Below are 18,251 nucleotides of genomic sequence, written 5' to 3'. Positions count from 1 at the left end.
CCACTATCAAATCAGAGTTATAGTAATAGCGCACGCAATAAAAGCCTAAAGCGTAAAGAGCGGATAATACAACAAATCCAATCGGCAGAATACAACCAAATCGAAGGTTCAGGGTAAATAAATCCCTACCCTCTACAACCTCGCACTCTCCCAAGCTCAATCCTGCTGAGAGCCACCTGGACCGTCCAGCCTCAAACCTGCCCTGCCACAAGGTACACAATACACAAACACAGGGTCGTGAGCTAGAACGCTCAATACGAAGCAATGATATAAATACAAATATGCGCACACAGATGATTTAAAACTAAAGTGAAAACACTTGCTCATGGCGTCGAGAATATACAGTACCGGCTAGAGAGCTACTCCGCGGGGTACTCGTATATTCCATATCAGGGTTGAGCCAACCCCATCCTGACCCGAATCCAAAACAGGATACGAGTCCCATATGGAAACTGTCATACCTGACTCGAGTCCAAAATGAGATCATCGTTCCCTATGGAGACTGTCAATGACTCACATCTCTCCGGATGCAGTCACACGTAAAATCATGTATGTGCTAAGGCGGTAAAACATGCTAAAACATGATAAAACATATAGCACATACTCATGCAACATATAAGCAAATATATCATGCCGGCTATCTCGGTCAGTACTTACGTACCTCTAACACTGCTGGTCAAACCTAGCTCCACTGACCTAGACTCCAAGCCTACTAGTCCAGTCTACTAGCTACAATAATGCAAATATCCATGCATCAAAAATTAAGCTCTAAAAGCCTTAATTAAGCTATTGCATACTCCTAAATATTTTTAGGAAGCCAAATTATACCTTCGTCCGTCGTCAGCCCGCTGGTGTAGAATCGCCTCAAAACTTAGGCACACCTCCGCTACGATGCCGGGATCGCTAGGCAACTTCCGGATTCCCAATAGGATGCCTAGAACTCCGTAGATCTAAGTAAGAAGGTTCGAAAACCAGAGGAAAGGAGGGGAAATTGGTGCACAGAATGAGGGCTCGGACCCCTTATTTATAGACGGCGTTCGGAACCTCTGATCCCTGTTTGGAACGTCCGATCACGATCGGAACCTCCGATCGCACCTTCGGAGCATCCGATCGCACCTTCGGAGCATCCGATCGCTCAATATTACGTCAGACATGACGTCACCTTTCTGATGTAAGCAATGACGTGTGCCCTGGTCCAGATCGGAGCTTCCGATCTTGCCGACGGAGCTTCCGATCTCGATCGGAGCCTCCGATCCAGGCACGGAGCTTCCGATCCACTTCGGATTGTCCGAACTCCTCTTCGGACCGTCCGATCTTGCTGAACCAATTTCAACTAATTCGAGTGCTCTGAATCCATTTCTGAAGTCCGTTATCCCAACAGGAACTTACTTAATCATGTTTTACTTAATCTAGACATGATCACGTGATTAATTACTCATTAATCACTAATTAGAAATGCGGGTTACTACACTGCCTGTATAAAGGTACGTAAGTACTAGCTGAGATAGCCAGCGGGTTTTGCATGCTTATATGTTGCATTTTTGTGTCATATTATTATGCAGCATGTGCATATCATATAGTGTTTGTCCATATTTTGAGATGAACCATGTAGGGCCGCTCAGCCCTGTTCGGACGGTTGATGTCGAGTGCCCCGCGACCGACGGGTTAGCCAGCACTGGCATCTAGAAGACACGGTCTACTTCCATTAGGAATGAGCAGTTTACGCAGGGTTTGCTCCCTGGGTTGTACCACTCATGTCCTAGGCACCATTACTAAGCAGTTGTATAAAGTTATCCCAGATATGGATACCCTGTCATGTGCATGCATCATATTTTTATGTTTTACCCGTTCTTTCGTATTGAGCTTAGAGCTCACGTCCAGTCTTTTCTGTGTTTCTGGACACCCCATTTGACGGAACAGGTGTTGGTACAGGATTGAGTACCAGGATCTTGGAGTAGCCAGTGACTAGTGAAGACAACATGATTAGCTATAGGTTTCTGCCCTTTAGGATTATTTTTTCGATTGGGTTGTATAATACAATTTGTTTAACCAGTTGTATTCTGCCGGTCTTCTTTAGTTTAAGTCTTCCATAGCGATTTATTTTAATGCATGCTTAATTATGCTCTAACTCTGATTAGGTAGTGGATCCGGGTTGGGTCGCTACAGTTAGGAAGATTAAGTCCAGTGTGAGAGATAGCTGTCAGTAGTAAGGCGCGAGATAGTACCAATAGACTACTAATAGCTATTGTGTGGATATCGAGTATAGGTGTTGAACCAGAGCAAGTTGTTTATTCCAAGTGTTGGGGGTAATAGACTTGCGACAGCTGAGTCAAGACTAATGATCTAGCCCCAAAGCTAATCTGATTTGAGTTTCACTGTTGAGATAAGTGTGAGCCACAGTAGATCGACTAGGTCGATAGAATGAGTCCAATCAGTGGTGATTAGGACATAGCGAATCGAGAAATACTTGGGATAGTATTTTTTTCGCGTAGTGCTTAAGTGGATTTGTACTTGGTACAATCTTAGAGCAGTTACCGATTTGGGTAATTTAGAAGTCTCTAGGGTTGCTGGAGATGAATAATTTGGGATTGATGTAATCGAAGACGATTGCAATTGGACTTATAGGGTCAAGTTAGACGATAACTTGACAAGTAGAGACAAACAAGGGGGTTGGTGGTTTCCCAGGATTATGCATTCTTGTTAAGAAGAAGCTGATATTGATTTCAACAATTGTTTAGTGATAGTAATTGCATACTCGGGATTGAGTAATGGAAGGGAACAAGATTTCTGCTTCATGTGAGAGTTGTCCACTACCAACGATATTAAGGGTGTCAACCAAATATTTTGACAGAGTGTTCTTGTGTTGAATCCAAAAAGTTTTGGAATAGCTAATGGGCATTAGCAAGGGGACATCAGTTGTCTGATCATGATACGTGACATTAGCTAGGATCTAGTTCTCAAGATCTAGCAGGTTATGTCACTAGTTTCCAACATGAGATGCGTGTTACTGTTGAGATGATCGAGATAGTCGATGATCGACTTAGTAACCAACAAGTTTTGCCCTTGGAATTGAAGACTTCACAAGAACGAGACGGATCAAATTCGCTCGTTCCCGTCAGTGAGTTACATCCGTGCAGACTTTTTGTCAAGGATATGGCATTAGCAAGGGACAATGGTCGGGTGCGTGATAGGTAGCTAGTGATGATGGTGTCATCAGAGACATTGAGGTGTGTTATATCTGTTGGAAAACGCAACGATCAGATCAATCAGGATTGATACCCGGTGCAGCGGAAGTTTAAAATTTTTGTATGGAATGATTCCATAATAGGTATCAACCTTACGATTAAATTGTGTGTGTGTAAAAATTAAATAACGATTATAAAATTTTTACCTTTAATCTCGAATCGAGATTTTGGACACCAACAGATTGCTCTTCTCTTGTTGTATATCCCTGGAACTGATGGACGAACTGTTCTTCAATCAGGTCCACGAACGGATATTTAATCCCTCTGATAGATTGCACTAGAAAATCTATCAGAAGTTTCTACGAAGAGATTAATGAATTTGATCCGTTAAACCAGACTGCAATTCAAAATTCACAGACTGGATTTTACCGAGCAGAGGGGAGAGGGGGTCGGCCACTTCAGAGAGAAAAATAGGGTTTTTTCGAAAATTGTGACCTTGTTCTCTAATTTCTGTACTGCAATAACTTATTTATAATGTAGTCCACTAACAGCTTAGGGCCCATTAGTCATAGTTCAAGCCCGACAAGCAAAGCCCGCATGTTCAGAAATTAATATAAAATTCATCGTGACTCCGATTGATAAACCGATTTCACCAATGTGCACAGAAACCATTTCTGCACCTTTTAAAGTCAAGATAAATTTTTCTGAATCCGAATTCAGTGATTTCCAAAAAATGCCCATCCCTATGTCATTTTAGGAAATCTTACTCCTCTACTCATAATTAAGAAGTCCAACTTCTTTGTTCATTAAATTTAACTCTTTAAATTTAACTATCTCAACGGGGATTAAAAATCCATTACACTGTGTGACCCTCAATGGTTCAGGGATACAGCTAGCCGTGGGCTCACAACTCCTTGTGACTCGGAACAACAATTTCCGACTTGCCCATCGAATCATGGTAAGAGCGCCTAGCAACATCGCCCCATGATTCCCTAGGTATCACTGATAGTGCCTACAAGAACCAATAGATTTTGGTTAGCGTACAGTACGGTCCTTTCATCCATATATCCCGATCGAATCAACAACCATTGGTATATCGAGAGTCGTTCGAGATTCGATAACTATGCAATACATCTTGAAGATCAAATAGTGACATCGCATGTGCTACTAAGAAACCATTTCTTAAACCACATCATGTACTCTGGCCAGAGATTCGTCACACTAATATCTCCTCAGATCGCATAGGATATCCACACTCGCAAGTATGTGGTGAATCCTTGACAACAAAGCATCGACTCCTATATGTGTTGTAACTGTACCCAATCCCGACACCTGATGACCCCAATAGAGTCGGTAAACGAGTGAAAGCACAGTACTAGCATATAGAGTCTCAATGATGTTTCAAGTAGTAAGGACTAATGGTGTACAACCAAAACCGCACACTATATCCACTCGATAAGTGATAACCACTTGGAAAGTCCGGATAGGGTAGTTCGATCATTCATCATATGAATATCCATTTGCATGCTTCGAACATCTCTATGTTCCTTACCAATGAAACGTGGTACTCCGCATCGCAAATGCTAGTCTCAAACTCGAGCGATCCTTATCCTTCTAATCGGACGGCTCAATCGACTAGGAACAGTTTAGAATATACAGTGACTATAAGATGTGTTTCATGATAGACATCTCCATGTTCTACCACATCTTACATACACTATAGTATATTCAAGGTCTTTATCAAAACAACAATAGTATATCACAATATAACAATATGAAGAAAGATAAAGTCATTGCCATTAATAAAAATGTAAATAATATTAAACAAAAGATTGTTTATACAAAGAGTCATCAAAGCCCTTAGCCACAAGTTGGCTCACCGGGCACCTACTCTTTCAATCTGCCACTTGCCCTAAAGCCAACTAGTCATACTACGTAGACCCATTGCTTCGCGATGTTTGTCAAATAATGGTCCTGGCAAGGGCTTAGTAAGTGGATCAGCGATATTGTCTGCAGAGGCCACTCTTTCGACAGTGATGTCTCCTCTTTCCACAATCTCCCGGATGATGTGGTATTTCCTCAGTACGTGTTTGGATCTTTGATGAGACCTTGGTTCCTTTGCCTGAGCAACGGCACCCGTGTTGTCACAGTACACCGGGACTGGACCAACAACTTCAGGAATGACGCCCAACTCTTGGACGAAATTCCTCATCCAAACGGCCTCTTTAGCAGCAGCTCATGCTGCAATGTATTCTGCTTCAGTGGTGGAATCCGTTGTGGTGTCCTGCTTGGAACTCTTCCAAGAGACAGCACCGCCATTGAGCATGAACACAAATCCAGAGGTTGACTTCGAGTCATCCACGTCACTTTGGAAGCTAGAGTCGGTATAGCCTTCCAATTTTAGTTCTCTTCCTCCATATACCATGAACATATTCTTAGTCCTTCGTAAGTACTTAAGAATGTCCTTCACGGCTTTCCAATGCATTTGACCGGGATTATCTTGATATCTGCTCGTGACACTCAGAGAAAATGCTGCATCCGGTCTGGTAGATATCATCCCATACATGATACTACCTATGGCTGACGCATATGGTACATGTGTCATTTTCTCTATCTCTTCATCAGTCTTGGGACACATAGACTTGGATAGAGAAACTCCATGACACATGGGTAGATGTCCTCTCTTGGACCCATCCATTGAAAACCGTTTCAATATGGTGTCGATGTAGGTTGATTGAGTGAGTCCTATCATTCTCTTAGATCTATCTCTATAGATCTGTATCCCAAGAATATAGGACGCCTCACCCAAATCCTTCATCGAGAATCTACCTGATAACCATATCTTTGTTGACTGCAACATCCCTACATCATTCCCAATGAGTAGGATGTCATCAAAATAAAGTACTAAGAATGTCACAGCATCCTTAATTACTTTCTTGTACACGCATGGTTCCTCCGGATTCTTGATGAAACCAAAATCTTTTATTGTTTCATCAAATTTCTGGTTCCAACTTCTTGATGCTTGTTTTAGACCATAAATTGATCTCTGAAGCTTGCATACCTTATGCTCGCTTCCCATGGATGTGTACCCCTCAGGCTGCTTCATATAGATTTCTTCCTTAATGTCTCCATTAAGAAAAGCAGTCTTCACATCCATTTGCCATATCTCATAGTCATACCATGCAGCTATGGCAATAAGGATTCTTATGGACTTGAACATTGCAACTGGTGAAAAAGTTTCATCATAGTCAACTCCTTGTCTTTGAGTATAACCTTTTGCCACCAATCGCGCCTTGTAGTTCAATACCTTACCATCAGGCCCAACCTTTCTCTTGTAGATCCATTTACACCCTATTGGAACAATTCCATCGGGAGGATCTACTAAAGACCAAACTTGGTTTGTATGCATCGAATCTATTTCCGACTGCATAGCTTCAAGCCATAAATTTGAATCCGCATAAGAAATTGCTTCCTTGAAGTTTGTTGGATCACATCCAACATCGGGTTCATCTTGATCCCCTTCAAGAAGAAGACCATATCGAATAGGAGGTCTAGAAGTCCTCTCGGATCTTCTAGGTACAGGCGTGTCTATCAATGGTTCCTGAGGTGTAGGATCGTTATTTTGTATTTCGGGTTCTTCTCGAATTTTTTCGAGTTCCATCATCTCGCCTTTCTTATCCAATAAGAACTCCTTCTCCAAGAAGGTGGCATTCCTTGAAACAAACACCTTTATTTCAGCAGGATAATAGAAATAATATCCGATTGAATTCTTCGGATACCCTACAAAATAACATAAGCTGGATCGACTATCCAACTTATCTCCCACTGTCCGCTTCACGTAAGCAGGACATCCCCAAATCCTCAAGTACGAATACTTAGGATCTTTGTCATTCCATAACTTGTATGGTGTTTTGTCCACTGCTTTAGTGTGGACGTTGTTCAACAACAATACCGCCGTTTCAAGCTCATAGCCCCAAAATGAAGGTGGAAGCTCAGTGAAGCTCATCATGGATCGAACCATGTCCAACAAAGTTCGATTACGACGCTTCGATACACCATTAAGCTGTGGTGTCATAGGAGGAGTCCACTGAGAGAGAATCCCATTCTCTTTTAGATAGTCCAAAAACTCGGTACTTAAGTATTCTCCACCTCGATCTGATCGAAGTGCTTTAATACTTTTACCTAGCTTGTTTTCTACTTAAGCCTTGAATTCTTTGAACTTTTCAAATGCTTCAGACTTATATTTCATTAAATATAAATACCCATACCTAGAATAATCATCAGTAAAGGTAATGAAGTAGGTGTGACCATATTGAGTACCAACTCTAAATGGACCACAAACATCTGTATGGATCAAATCCAACAGATTTTGACTACGCTCAGGTTTCCCCTTAAAAGGAGATTTAGTCATTTTTCCTTTCAGGCAGGATTCACAAGTAGGTAGAGAGTTAATATCAGACATATCAAACATGCCCTCTCCCACTAGCTTGTTCATCCTCCTCGAGGAAATATGACCTAGCCTAGCATGCCAAAGGTTTGCCGGGTTTTGACTATCGATTTTCCTTTTGTTTGTTGTTGCCGGTTTATCAACATAATTTATTGGAACGTCTTTTAGTTTTAAGTTGTATAGATCGTTTTCAACTTGTCCATTTCCAATCAAACATTCATTCTTGTAAATATTGCAAATCCCATTCACAAAATTGCAAGAATAACCATCTCTATCAAGCATAGAAACATAAATAATGTTTTTAATTAAATCCGGAACAAATAAAACATCTCTCAAAAGTAACTTAAAACCGTTCTGCAAAATTAAATAAACATCTCCCATGGCTTTAGCTTCAACTCTGGAACCATTTCCGAGACTCAGCTGGGTCTCACCCATTCTAAGCCTGCGACTTCTTGTCATCACCTGCAAATCATTGCAAATGTGAGATCCACATCCGGTATCCAATACCCAAGAAGTAGTATTAAGTGAAACATTTATTTCAATATAGAACATACCCTTTGCAGTTCGCAACTGCTCTAGATATTCCTTGCAGTTACGCTTCCAATGACCGGGCTTCTTGCAGTAATGGCAAACATCCTTGGATTTTTCCATGTTTGAAGCCTTTGTCTTGTACTTCTTCTCGGGTTCGATTTTCTTGGGTGGGGCAGAACGTTTCTTACCCTTTGTACTTGGCCCCTTCTTAGCAGAAGAAGAGGAGCCCACCAAGAAAGCCGGTTTATCCTTCTTTAATGTGGATTCATATGTCACAAGCATATTGACCATCTCTTCAAGGGAGGCCTCTATCTTGTTCATATTGAAATTCACCACAAATCCGTCAAACGAAGAAGGAAGAGACAGAAGTAGTAAGTCCACGTTGAGTTCATGCTCCAACACCAAATCAAGGGTTACCAACTTCTGTATGAGCCAAATCACTCGTACCCCATGATCACGGACCGAAGTCCCTTCACGCATGCGACACGTCATTAGCTCCTTTACAGTAGCAAACCTTTCAGCCCTCGATTGAGCCCCAAAAAGTTCCTTGAGTTGTACGTGAATGTCAGCAGCATTCACGGTGTCCTCAAATCGCCTATGGAGTTCATCAGACATCGAGGCTTGCATATAGCATTTGGTCTTGATATCATGGTCCCACCATGTATCAAGTTTGGCTAACTCTTCCGGACTTACGTCAGCTGGTGCTTCCTTCGGAGGAAATTTTTCTAACACGTAGAGCATCTTCTCCGAAGTCAAGACAATCTTCAACTTACGGAACCATTCCGTATAGTTTGCGCCAGTCAACTTATTTTGTTCGAGGATCGAGAAAAGTGGATTACGTGAATTCATCTTATGAAATACTGAAAAGAAACAGACAAATATCAGTGATTGTTTAAACAATTTACTAAGACATAAAATAGGCGAAATTTATTTTATGAATCTCACTCCCACTATTTTAACGATTTCACTACCCTCTAGTGAAAACGGAAAACTGTTTTCCTTAGTGAGAACATGGAGTCCAATTGACAATCTATGGTCCCGAATAATATCAGTCAACCGTAATTTCAAAAGGTAGAGCCCAATTGCTTCCAAAGCAACCTCCATGTTTTTTACCTCATGTCCAATAAGGGCCCAATAATATGACGCCATTTATTGTGACATGTCAAGATGACCCATCAATATTAAGTTGTGATGGACGGTCGCCATGTGGATCCCCCAATAATATGAGCCGATCCCATGGGAGTTCCACCCAACTTACAACATGTGTCGATCCAATGTACAACTTTCCAACGAACGGGCCCCCCCAATAATATGAGCCGGACCGTATCCGCGGGTAGCATCTCATACATTGATCGTTGATGGAAGGTAGGAACATTTAAACAAATTTAAATTTCTTTTATTTATCTTGATATCAATTTTAAATCATATTTAAAATGAGGGATTTTAATTATAAAAATTTGTCTCATCCTTTTTAAAATTTTGTATGCTTGTCGGATTCACACAATTTTGTCTAAAACATGCATACAACTATAATATCACATATTATATTGGATGATCGATTCCATTTCTAATCGACCCGTGGTTGCCAATCACGAGTCTTAGTCCAATCCTAGGTAATATGCAGTATGCAATGCAATCCTATTACATTGAGCTTCCAATTTACATTTCTTTTGTCTTTATTGTCTGCTGGGCCCACTACCGTCTTCAAATCTTGATCTCCCACTAAATCTAATGTATTTACAATAAATAACAATGACAAGTAGGGGATACATTTTTAAGGGGTGGGAACGGGCCATAAACCAAGCCCAATTTTATTACATATGACAATTCATATTGGGCCATAAACCAGGCCCATTAATAAAACCAACAACAATAAAAAAAATGTAAATTCCTAACATACACCTACAAAATTGGTCATGGCAATCGATCATCCTTATCCAATAACATTTAATTCAAAATTAATTTATTGGATAACATGCAATGGCAATTTAAATTTAAAAGGATAAAATCATATTCCATATATAAAATCTTATTTTACATACAAAATCATATTTTATCTTTCTATCAAATAAAATCATATTTTATCTATAAAATCCAATTTTATACATAAAATCATATTTTACTCAATATATCCATAAGATCATATCTTATCATCAATTGTACCAAAAATAATTAACTTCAAAATTCAATTTAACGGATAAAATATTTAAATTTTTCAAAAATTCAAATTTATCCAAAAATCAATTTTAAAATTTTTGGACTCGAACAATTCGATCCGACGCCTCGTGGACCAATCAAAAAACAATTTTCGATCGGACCAAAAATAGAATTTTAACATATTAAAATTTAATTTAAAAATTATAAAATTAATTTTTCCCGCGGGCCGCCCGGGACATTCCCGGGCTGCCCGCGCCCTAATGGGGTCGGGCCGGGCAGCGACGCCCTGCCCCCCCCGGGAAGCGATCCAATCGCTGCCCGAGTTTTTGCCCGGAAAAAAAAAATTTTATTTTAAAATATTTATTTTGTTTCAAAAACCGAGGCCTAAAAATTTTTTGTACAATCGATTAATTTAATCGCTTGATCTGAGCAACCTGGCTCTGATACCACTGTTGGAAAACGCGGCGATCAGATCAATCAGGATTGATACCCGGTGCAGCGGAAGTTTAAAATTTTTGTATGGAACGATTCCATAATAGGTATCAACCTTACGATTAAATTGTGTGTGTGTAAAAATTAAATAACGATTATAAAATTTTTACCTTTAATCTCGAATCGAGATTTTGGACACCAACAGATTGTTCTGCTCTTGTTGTATATCCCTGGAACTGATGGACGAACTGTTCTTCAATCAGGTCCACGAACGGATATTTAATCCCTCTGATAGATTGCACTAGAAAATCTATCAGAAGTTTCTACGAAGAGATTAACGAATTTGATCCGTTAAACCAGACTGCAAATTCAAAATTCACAGGCTGGATTTTACCGAGCAGAGGGAAGAGGGGGTCGGCCACTTCAGAGAGAAAAATAGGGTTTTTTCGAAAATTGTGACCTTGTTCTCTAATTTTTGTACTGCAATAACTTTATTATAATGTAGGCCACTAACAGCTTAGGGCCCATTAGTCATAAGTTCAAGCCCGACAAGAAAAGCCCGCATGTTCAGAAATTAATATAAAATTCATCGTGACTCCGATTGATAAACCGATTTCACCAATGTGCACAGAAACCATTTATCCACCTTTTAAAGTCAAGATAAATTTTTCTGAATCCGAATTCAGTGATTTCCAAAAAATGCTCATCCTTATGTCATTTTAGAAAATCTTACTCCTCTACTCATAATTAAGAAGTCCAACTTCTTTGTTCATTAAATTTAACTCTTTAAATTTAACTATCTCAACGGGGATTAAAAATCCATTACACTGTGTGACCCTCAATGGTTCAGGGATACAGCTAGCCGTGGGCTCACAACTCCTTGTGACTCGGAACAACAATTTCCGACTTGCCCATCGAATCATGGTAAGAGCGCCTAGCAACATCGCCCCATGATTCCCTAGGTATCACTGATAGTGCCTACAAGAACCAATAGATTTTGGTTAGCGTACAGTACGGTCCCTTCATCCATATATCCCGATCGAATCAACAACCATTGGTATATCGAGAGTCGTTCGAGATTCGATAACTATGCAATACATCTTGAAGATCAAATAGTGACATCGCATGTGCTACTAAGAAACCATTTCTTAAACCACATCATGTACTCTGGCCAGAGATTCGTCACACTAATATCTCCTTAGATCGCATAGGATATCCACACTCGCAAGTATGTGGTGAATCCTTGACAACAAAGCATCGAATCCTATATGTGTTGTAACTGTACCCAATCCCGACACCTGATGACCCCAATAGAGTCGGTAAACGAGTCAAAGCACAGTACTAAAATATAGAGTCTCAATGATGTTTCAAGTAGTAAGGACTAATGGTGTACAACCAAAACCTCGGACTATATCCACTCGATAAGTGATAACCACTTGGAAAGTCCGGATAGGGTAGTTCGATCATTCATCATATGAATATCCATTTGCATGCTTCGAACATCTCTATGTTCCTTACCAATGAAACGTGGTACTCCGCATCGCAAATGCTAGTCTCAAACTCGAGCGATCCTTATCCTTATTATCGGACGGCTCAATCGACTAGGAACAGTTTAGAATATACAGTGACTATAAGATGTGTTTCATGATAGACATCTCCATGTTCTACCACATCTTACATACACTATAGTATATTCAAGGTCTTTATCAAAACAACAATATTATATCACAATATAACAATATGAAGAAAGATAAAGTCATTGCCATTAATAAAAGTGTAAATAATATTAAACAAAAGATTGTTTATACAAAGAGTAATCAAAGCCCTTAGCCACAAGTTGGCTCATCGGGCACCTACTCTTTCAATATCAAGTGCAATGACTGTCGAGTTTTGAGATAGAATATGAAGCGTTTCCATATGTCTTTGCACTATGGAATGTCCCAGTCGAGCATATTGATAGGAGCTTGCCTTAGTCTTGATGTGTGTACAGTGATTGCGAGTATGCATAACTACCAAGAGGATTTCCATCGTTTGGAATTCATGGGTGAATAACCTATGGTCAAGAATCTGTAGATCACTAGAAATACGATGATTTCCATTGCAGCATATGCGTATGACTTCACAGACCAATGGTTCAAGGAAAAATTTTGTGACATGATTGTCATGTGATGAGAGTTCCTTTATGACACAATATTGAGTATACTTAGAAACATGAACTGTGGTTAGTACAAGACTGGATAGTCCGAGTTCTCGATAATTTCTTTGGGAAGCTTGTTTTGCTTTGGAGTAGCATGGGAAAGATAATTAGTCTAGGGAATCATGTGAAGCAGTTATGTTGAAGTATGACTTTGTGGCGACTGAATTCAATGAGGAGAAATTCAGGATTTACTGAGTCAACACAGTGTGGGGAATTGTGTTGTCTGGCCAGAGGTGTTATTCACCAAGAACTTTTGGAATCATTAAATGGTTAGGTTCAGTTAGTGATTTTACGAATGTCATAAAGCAGTCAGGTTATGACTTGGTCTTCGTCAGTCTAAGACTTTTCCTTAGGACAATGATCTTGATCAAGCGGGTGTTTGTATCCTTCGTGATCTGTGAAATCGCGGTTAGGATGGAAGATGTATCAATGTTTTGATACATTAGTGCCAATGAGATTTGATGTTCGTATGTTAGCACATAGACTTTCAAAACCTAGTCCAGGGGATTTGAAGAGTGCTGAAAGTTGTTCAAGCGATTGAGGTTTGTAGGGAATTCGACAAGAGTCTGAGTGTGTCGGAATCTATTTCGACCAAACACTCAAGCAAGTGTCTTTAATACGTTCTCGAGGTTCTACCCCAGATTTCGAGGACAAAATCATTTAAGGGGGAGAAAATGTAGTGACTTGTATCCGTAATTAGCGATTAATTAGTATATTAATTGTGTGATCATGTTTTGATTTATTAATACATGATTAAGGAAATTCATGTTGGATTAACGGAATTCAGAAATTGATTTAGAATGATCGGAAATGGCTCGAAGGGTGACCAGGAACGGAAGCAACGTTCGTGGAACGGACACAATATTCTGGCCATCTGATGTCATCCGTGCCGTCAGCAAGATAGCGTCCTTGCTTATGATCATGATGTGACAATCGGATGCAACGTTCGTCGGACAGACGCAACGATGGAAATTGGATGCAACATTGTAGGAACGGGCGTTCTGTTCGCTGTCTATAAATAGAGGTATCGAGGCTCATTTGCAACTCACCTATCTCCTCTCTTCTCTCTCTTTTCTTAGCCTTCAAACTTAGATCTAGGAAATTCTAGGCGTCTTATTGGGAATCCGAAAGTAGCAGAGCGATCCCGGCGTTGTAGCAGAGCTGTGCCAAAGTTTTGGGGCAGTCGCCATCAGTGGGCTGACGACAGACGCACATATAGCTTTGGCTTCCTAAGATTATTTGGGAGTATGCAATAGCTTAGTTAAGGCTATTAGAGCTTAATGAATGATGCATGAGTATTTGCACTGTAAAGCTGATTATAGGCTTGGAACCTAGAGTGGGACTGCTAGGATTGCCTGTAGTAAGGTACGTAATTATTTACTAAGATGACTAGCATGATATATATGCTTATATGTTGCATGATTATGTGCTATATGTTTTTTCATGATTTACTGTTTTAGCACATGCATGCTTTTACACTGGACCGCATCCCAAGAGATGTGAGTCATTGACAGTTTTCATAGGGAGCTTGTAACTCATCATGGACTCAAGTAAGGTATTGTCAGTTTCCATATGAGCCTTGCGTCCTGTTTTGGATTTGAGTCAGGTTTGTGGAGACTCATCCCCTGGTTTTTGCTACAACTTAAATTGTAATTCACCCAAGTGTAGGTTGTCTGCAAGTAATATACTCGTGAGTACGAGATCGATCCACGGAGAGGATGTTGTAAGTTTAATTTTAGCAATAATATATTATAGATGAAAATATTATTATAAAACTTCAAATACACAAATTATAAAATTGTCAAGGTTTCAAAGGTTCATTGTTGGTTTATTTAAGATTGCTTAATAAAAATAAATAAAAGAAACTAAAATAAAAATAAACATAAAAGAACAATGAAATATTTAAACAAGTATATCATATAATATAGTTCCCACTATATTAATATCAACCGATATTTAATACATGGTACCCATAATATATATATAAATGCATAAATATAAATTGACATAAAAGTAAATGTTAGATCAAATCACAATATTTTATTTAGAACATCCGGCAGAGCCACGCTATCGTCTAAATAAAATATATGACTTTATGTTAGATGCGATAAAGTAAATGTTAGTTGCGGAAAAGTAAAAGTTAGATGCGAGAAAGTAAATGTTAGTTGCGGAAAAGTAAATGTTAGTTGCGATAAAGTAAAAGTTAGATGCGAGAAAGTAAATGTTAGTTCAAATCACAATATATTATTTAGAACAACCGACAGTGTCGCGCTATCGTCTAAATAATATATTGACTTTATTATAAATAGATACATATATTTATAGTATATAATTATTGTAGTATTTATTGTATCATATTTGACAACAAATCAAGGTAACCACATTCAAGGTACCAAGCATTTGATGTAAATAGATAACAACAAATCATCCAAAATTATACCTACAAATAAAGATCAATTAGTAAAAATAAAAATAGAAAAGAAAAGAATATACAAAATATAGACAATCTTACTTGACCAACAATGAAACCTTTTCACCTTGACATAAAAAGATTTAGCTTTCCATGAACATGAAACTCAAGAATAAAGATAAAAGAAATTTCATACTTGAACTTGAGAAACTTGCACACTCAAACTTTTATTCTCACACACACAATATTTATTTTACAAATGAAGAATTCTCTACACTCTTACACACTACAAAGCTTATACAACACATCTATTTATAGGCCAAATGAGAGCAAGAGTCCAAGGCTCATTAAATGTGAAATAGTAAAGTTGGTGGGTGCTTGTCTCCTTGAATGTCAATACCATGACCCAACTTTAATTGGCATGTTTGATGCCTTAGACCACCGATTCAGCCTTTCTTTTCAACATAGAACACGTAGGATATTTTGTGTAGATGTGTTTGGACAACTCATTCACCCCTTTTGGATAACATATGAAATACTTATGATATTTTTACTCCAAGCTGGTCATAGTAAAAGTAAATCTATCTCCATTTTGATGTTTGATTATTTTGATCATCTTAATGAAGTTTTTGGAATTTCTTGTCTTCTACAAAGTTGAAGATGCCTCTTTTGTGATTCTACAGGTTTTGAGATTACTCCATTATGACCTCTGTAGCTTGAGTAATTTTATTTTTACCAAACCTGCGTAAACCGTAAAATACAACATTTTAGTAAAACATTTAAATATAAACACATAACACTAAAATAATACAACTTCATAATTTTAATTAAACTTAAATTTTAAAACACACTTTTTAACATATAAATAATTACAAATTTTAAGTTTCATCACACCCCCAAACCGGCTAATTACTAGTCCCTTAGTAATAAAATATCATAAAATATCATAAAATCACAAGTTAGATTTTTATTCCTTAATATATATATTTAAATTTGCAAACTTTGAAATTTTAAAAACACACTTGTGAGGAGATCATATGTTTATTTATAAATCTCATTATCAACCAATATATCAATATGTAATTGGATGGGCTATACATATATATTTCACACAATATCAAAATATTAAATATATATAATTTCTTTTTTTTACATAAATATTTTCTAAAAACTTTGAGAATAATATAATTAAAAGGATAATAGAAATCATTTTCATAACATGTATATCATCAAGAATATTAATGTAAAAGTCTCAACTTCATATTCTCTCGGGTTAAAGTATTTCATATATAGCTGTTTTTCACTCATGGAGTTGGAAGAAATTATACACTCTTTGAAAATGGCTAGTAAAGCAGACAATCAAATAACCTAATATTGAAAATAAGATAGGATGATTTACAAAGAATAAACCCATTTTTTTTTGTTTTTTTTTTTTTTTTTTTTGCTTGGCTGCAAAATTGTTTTTACATAATCAAATACCTCCAATAAACTTTGAAAATGTAACATTTTTTTTTTCAAAGTTTATTTATTTTTTTATTTTTTATGAGGTAAATCTATTACATTAATAATTATAGTAGAGATATTAATACTCTACATCTTTACAATCAAACTTCAAACAACTTTGCAGCCAATTTTCATTTTTCTTTTTTTTTTTCTTTTTTTTTTTTTTTCAAAATGGGTTTAATCTAGTAATCAACCATTTCTTAATAATCAATAAAAGCTTATAAGTTGTTTTCTCAATTCTTACCCCTCACTCACAAAATTTATGTGAGTAACTATTGCACTTTTACAAATTAATTCCCTCAATTATACATGTTATTATTTATTCAATCAATATCACTTTAATTATATACTCATAAAAGTTTTAGAAAATATGTATTTGAAAACACACAATTATATATTATTTATAACTTATATCCCATCAATTATATATTTTCTATTAAATTGATAAAAAGAAGAATAAATAAACATCTATACAAAAAAACTTCATTTTCTTAGTAGTTTGCAATTTAAATATATACGAAATATTAAAATCTAATCTATTGTGATAAGATGATAAATAAAAACTAATGCGTGTCAGGAGTTTTTGACTCCTTACTCTGCCATTGAAAAAGAAAAATAAATATTATTATAGAAATATATTTTTTTTTAAATTTTAAATTTTTTTTTTTTTTTTTTAGAGATAAACCCTCCCCCAAACTTGAATATGACATTGTTTTTAAATTTTTTTTTTTTTTTTTTAATAAAGAGTACATGATGAAAGAGATATCACCTGGAATTATTGAAGATGAGGAACAAACACAAACCATTTCATGACATGTTGAATCAATGATCCAGTTTTCTTTTCTTACTAGTTGGTTGAGACCAATTGATCTTTGTTATAGCTGAATCAGGTTGATGAACAAAAGCTTGGAGATCATCAATTAATTGGTCTTCATTCGAAGCAGAGATGAGCATCCTTCGTGAATTTTCTGAAATAAAATTTTGTTCCACGGCTACATCGAGAAAAGTCAACAAACCATCATAATAGTTATTAATATTCAACAAGCCAACAGGTTTATTATGGATATTAAGTTGTGCCCAAGAAACAACATGAAAAATTTCTTCTAAAGTACCAAAACCACCAGGTAAGGCAATAAAAGCATCAGAATTTTCTATCATTTTAGTTATTCTCTCGTACATTGATGAAACTTTCAACTCTTCCCCAACCGTAACACCTGTAATATTTCCTTCAGCTAAAGCTGTAGGAATAATACCCAAAACCTGACTACCTCCAAGATGAGCTGCTGTTGAAATAGATCCCATTAACCCAATATTGCCTCCTCCGTAAACCAAGTGAATTTTTCTCTCTGCTAACTTTTTTCCAAGATTAATTGCTGCATCAACAAATAT

This window comes from Henckelia pumila, chromosome 3, assembly GCF_033568475.1.
Source record: "Henckelia pumila isolate YLH828 chromosome 3, ASM3356847v2, whole genome shotgun sequence".
NCBI lineage: Eukaryota > Viridiplantae > Streptophyta > Magnoliopsida > Lamiales > Gesneriaceae > Henckelia > Henckelia pumila.
Note: the sequence above shows the minus strand (reverse complement) of the source record.